The sequence below is a fragment of the Colletes latitarsis genome, chromosome 5, assembly GCF_051014445.1.
Source record: "Colletes latitarsis isolate SP2378_abdomen chromosome 5, iyColLati1, whole genome shotgun sequence".
Lineage (NCBI taxonomy): Eukaryota > Metazoa > Arthropoda > Insecta > Hymenoptera > Colletidae > Colletes > Colletes latitarsis.
Window position 1 is genome coordinate 28,600,419 of NC_135138.1, and position 6,000 is coordinate 28,606,418.

Sequence of the window (6,000 nt, forward strand, 5' to 3'; positions counted from 1 at the left end):
TTTCCAATTTATCCGTCTCCGTTTGATATCTGCGGAACACAGTTATCCTTAACGATCTTATATCTCTGCGATTCCTTCGTCGCACTCTTGTTTGTTTCGTACAAAACCTTTAAATCGACTGTCTGCAGTTTAAATTTAGAAAAATCCACAAGTAATCGTAACGGGAGTGCAACAATTTACGAGAAATAAAATATAAATTCTACGTTTCTCTAATACTATCCAAAGTTATAATAATTTTATGCTTCGAATTGGAATATGATTGATTCAAATTCAACCACCAATCTCTCATATGGGAACAGATAGTTTCAAACATTAATTATTTCTTAAAATAAATTCATATAAAGGAAGATATTTCTGACTGATAAAAATATTACAATTTTATAAAACGTGAAAGTGATATTCGTCTATGTCGAATTATTTATTTCCCGATCTTTGAAATCTGAGTTTCCTGTATTCGAACTTTGATAAATTAAATTTCGCGACGCTAGTTGAATTTAACCCTAATTTCTGAGCTCTTGGTCGCATTCATCGCGTCGAAGGAACTCCGAAAGGAAACCTGGTCTGCATAATCCGCGTAAAAACTCCATCAATATCCGTCCCTTCGTCCCACAAGAATAATTGAATTCGAAGCTCGTTACGTGTCGATGAATTTCCACGTGGATTTATTACGACATCGGGGTTTCAGGCGTCCCTACTCGATAACGTTACCCAAAACGAGGAAACGCGAGCTCCGTTAAGGAAGGCAACGCGGACGAGGTTTACGATAGAGACGTGACTTCGTCGCTGCTTTACAGATCGAGACCCCTCACGCATTTATCCATTTCTGGTCGAAAAGTCTCTTAAACACTCGATGCAATGATTTACAAACTCTAACCAAAAGCGTTTCCTCGTTGGAAAAATAAACTTTCCATTTTCGTGAATCTGAAAAAAGTCGTACAACCGAACACAAACGATGTCTCCATCGTAAATTTTTATCAACATTCAAGAGTTACGATTTCTATTCTTGGTAAAAAGATTTCTACTCTCGATACTCTAGAGAACAAGTGTTAAGAAAACCACACTGATCAACCTTAGTCTCGTTCGTAAATTGTTGTTTCTCGTGAAAAACTCTCTGGGCCGCGCGAAAATGCGGGCGATCGTTGTTCAGAATTTACAAGGGAAACTTTGCGCGAAAGGTGGCGTTGCAAAATCGCCAAGCGTGCAGGGGAGGGCGGAAAATTGCCCAAAGTTTTCTTTGCCACTTCCCATCGAGCTGTTTCTACGAAATTTCGTCCGGAAGCTCGCGAAAAACCGATCCTTCGACGGACCCTCGAATATCTGACAATATTCCAAAGACAGAGTTTTCGTTTTCCAGCACATCGCGAGCTCATATACGCGGAATTACCTAACGTAATGAACTCTGGAGAGTTTTGTTTGGTCGGTTCGAAAGAAGAATGGCGGACGTTCGAAATTTTCAGAAATCTGGCACACGGTTCTCTCGTTCCACGGTGTGTACCAAGTTCCGGCGGTCTGTAATTTTCTCTGAGCACGGACTATTCTAATTTTAATGATAGAGACCCGCCCTACGTTCGCCGGGTCCATCCCCGGGATTAGTGGAAAATCTGTTCCGCAGGACATCTCCACCAGCTCGAAATTGCGATCCGCGTTCCGTGCAAATGTCCAACGCTGTCCGATCCATTGTAAATTTTTTTTAATTAAATACCTGTTCAAATATTTCCTCGAGGCACTCGAGGAATTCCGAACCCTTCAGGTGTGATATTCGGATTTATAGGAACGAACGAGCGTGGAGTCTAACACTGGATGCACTCGACACCTATCTCTAGCGTTCCTGCTCTAGAATGTCCATCGACTTTAGAAATTGTTCGAATAAAATCATGTAACATTTTTCGGGAAGGTGAAAAGAATTCCGATTTATTTTGTGTGTGTCCCCAGAACGATCTAATCGTAGGATGGTACGTTGCTGGTCGAATCGTAAAGAAATAAAATTGGTTTTACTCTGTTTAAGAAGAAGATGGCGGACGGTGGCCTTGATTACTGGAGAAGAGGCCATGTAACTGGATTTGGAGCTTTCTCGGTCCTGTCGAAGCCTTTTGACGAGTCCTTTCCTTTCCTTAGACGGTGATGTTGACACGTTCACGGATCCGTAACGAAAAGAGACTGGTTCAACGCGAGGTTTCGCGAGGCCGACCGCGCCCCACTACCAAACCACGCGTATTGGCCAATCGCGCGCTTTCACGCACAACAGATTACAAAGATAATTATACAAATGTAATTAAGAATTAATAGTTGAAGCACAGAAAGAATAATTATGAGAATTCATCTTCTACTTTTGAACTTTCTGTGTGCGTGAACATATTTTTCTATTCTGAAATAGAAGCCTCTATAATGTAAAGAAAAATATACATTTATAAATTTTTTAACGTCGTATTGACACTTTGGTCATTAATGACAGGTTATTAGGTACTTAATTGTGCACTTTACGTGGTTTTGGGAAATCTGAGCATAATCTGAATTATTAATAAAATTTGTCCACCTGCACGAATTTTTTCCTCGAAAGTGTGTAGGATTTCGGGGGTATGTTTATTCACCCAAAATGATTGTAATTGACCCCTGCAACCAAAAATAATTTTTCCAGAACGATTTAAAATTTTTTAAATTCGCCAAAAAATTTCAGCAGCTACCCCCTGTCGATTCTTCTTAAAAATTCGTTTTTCATTTTTAATAAATTTGTTTATCGCTGTACGAAAATGTTGTTTAATACTTTCTGACAGGTATCCATGAGCTCTACGTTACCACTAAATTTCAATTAAATCCATTAATTATTGTAGGAGTTATGGCCGTTCGAAAATTGGACCACTTTTATAGGGTTTTTCTAACTTTACGGTGTTAAAGAACAACTTTTCCAATGTTTTTAGAATTGCTACATATTCTTCATTAAAATACGCGTTGTTTGCATTTCGAAACATCAAAATCCATCAATCCGTTCAGAAGTTATGACGTTTTGAACAAACACATGAAATTTCAGTAGAACGTCTAAAGACATAGTCAGACATGAAACTTTCGGTAAGGAATTTTTTTCTCGAAACTGGGTAGGATTTCGGGGGTATGTCTATTCACCAAAAATGATTGTAATTGACTCCAGCAGCCAAAAATATTTTTTCCAGATCGATTTGAAATTTTTTTTTTTAACGTTAATAACGAAGCTTCACTCAACAAATTGGTATTCTTGATTTTCGTCTTACTTTGGCCTCTAGAATCTCCCATTCAAATTTTCCCCAATGGGAACCGAATGTCCTGTATATTTCTTTGTAGTTCAAAAGTTTTTGGCAGTTGTTGCAGTCTTTTTGAGGTGTTCATGTGTGAGTTTGAAATAACCTGTTCTCAGACGAGATATTAGTATTCCTTCCTTCCTGCTCAGGCTGTTATTTGGGATTTGTCGGTAGAAATCTCTGATTATGTGGTGCATCTTTGTCCTTTTAGATATGGTCCACGTCCAATCCCATTCCTCTCTGATGTTGGTTTTCGCATAATGTACAAAGTCTTGGTGTGGTACTGAGATCCCTATTTCTCTGATGTCTGCTTTTTCGTTTCCGGTTATTTATTGGTGAGAACGTACCCAGGCAATGATTATATTTTTGCTCTTGTTGGTAAGTTCACTGTACATGATTAGTATATTTCTTATGGAATCTCTATAAATTACGTGATCTTGGGATTTGCTTTCTTCATACAATTTAGAGACGTTTAATTTGGTGGATTTTGTTTGGTTATTGTGTCCTATGCCTCTGAAGCGTATGTGTGCATTTTATTGTGATGAATATAATTGGTATTAAGTTATAGGATTTTTCGTTCGTAGCTGCATTCTTTATTTTTCAGCTAAGTCTATATTAATTTGAGGGGTCTCGATGATCCAATTTTTTCTTGCTTCTGTACTATCATGATGCTACGTGAGTAGATGGATCTTATTAATAGAGTAATGTCTAAAATCAAAAGGATGAACGGAACGTAGAACATTTCTACCGATATGATTTCAATGACAACATTCCCCATGGAAATTAACTGAAATTACAAAATGAGGTTTCCGTGTTGCATTCGTGCGGAGGATCCGTTCGCGGATCAGTGGAACACACAATTTCCACCTTTTTTTCTCGCGTCACGGGATTCGGAGAGAAGAGCTATTACCAGGGAAGAAAGTAACGCGCCATTTTTTCGGCTCTCCCGTCCAAATGGGAATAAATTGTCGTTGAAATGAACCGGACCTGCAGCTGGGACTATGAAAGCGTTCATTGGACTGGGAAAAGATGAATGAACCGCAGAAGCCAGCAGACGAAATGTAACCAACGTATATACGAAAGGGTTCAACGATAATTCGCGCTCGTCTGGAAGGAACAAAGTTCCACTAATTGCAAATTAATTAGGCAAACTGACTGGAAACGTCAATAACGTAACCAAAACAACGTTCACAAACAACTGTAGTTTCTTCAAAAATCATAATTACAATTTATTCCTTACCTAATTGGCTCAATTTTTGAATTTAGTTATTCATAGATCGTATGTACAAAGTGATTCTAAAATCTGAACTAGGCTTTTATCCCAAATAATATTAGAAAAAAATCCTAGACGAAAATTTTGTAATATATGTATTATTTTTGTTTTGAACTGAAAATTAAATTCCATCGAGGAAGAAACTTTTTCACATCGATGCACCAATAAGTATACCTCTATGTTCAATTCTAAAATATTAACTCCGAAGTGCAAGTTGGTTTTTGGATCAGAATACGTTTCACGTACCTGTTTTAAATCCTAAATTTCTCGCTAAATTACTGAAACGGGGCTCGATAAAATATTCTTGGCGGATATTTCTTAAAAAATGTCACGTTTCAGTCGTTCGAATCGTGAACCAGACATTTATGACGTCTCAGCGTCGCCTGACATTAATCCTCCGCGAAACTACGACCGCATCGCGAACACATTCGGTTATCAGCGTTCGACTTATGATTCCAAACGATCGTCCTTCGCTCTGGACTGTTCACAGAGTTCAGGATAGCAAGGATCATCTATGTGGAACGAATCACGACCACGACTTGGATTCTTTTCCCTTCCGCGCGCTTTTTCTCAGTCTCCCGAGGCTACCAACTGATATCCGGAGGCTGCTGGGAATCAAGCAGCATCTGCTCGACGGCGAAGACGTCCATAAAATGGCGGCCGGAGGGCCTTTATCGCGCGACGAATTTTCACGATAATCACCTTCAGCAAGGACGTTTTTTCCTCTTTACCTTCGCTCCCTTGGACCGATTACTCGCGGAAACTCCCAGCGATATCGGTCTTCGTTCGAATCAATCCCCATGGTGCTGCTCCGCGGCGCGTGGAATCTACAGGGAGGGTCAAATAAAGTGTTGCAAACCGTTATTTCTGAAATTACTACGAAAAGATTAAACAGAAGCAGGTGGGAGTTAATTATTTTAAGCTGATTACTGAGGAGACGAAGAAAGTCCAATCATTTTAAATGAAATACGTGTAGTTGTAAAGTTTAACAATATTAAAGCATTAAACATGCATGTTTCATTCTATATATTGTAATATTATTCGAATCTAGTCTTCGAAAAAATATAAGAAAGTAATGTTTTAACGAGTCTTTTTGTACTCCAAGGAAACGACTGAGAAAAATTCACTGTAAATCGAATAATTGATTTCTTTGTCCAATTTGGTTTAAAGAAATTTTTATGCCCACGTTTTTTCAGAGAAAAAAGCTCGTAATACTTTATTTTGCTCGCCCTGTATACGCTTCTGCGATGTCTCCGCGGCCCGTTGTTAGGAAGATTTATGATCGTACAGCCTGAAACGCACGAGGCCGACCGTAATACGAAAATAATGCAAATGTCGCGCGAACGCGACTATACGATTGGGGGATACCAGAGGAGTCGCGATGTCTGCCAGTTAAACGTGTCCGAATTCGCTAGGATCACGTGAATCGCCAGTAGTCTTGAGATCAGATCAAATTGA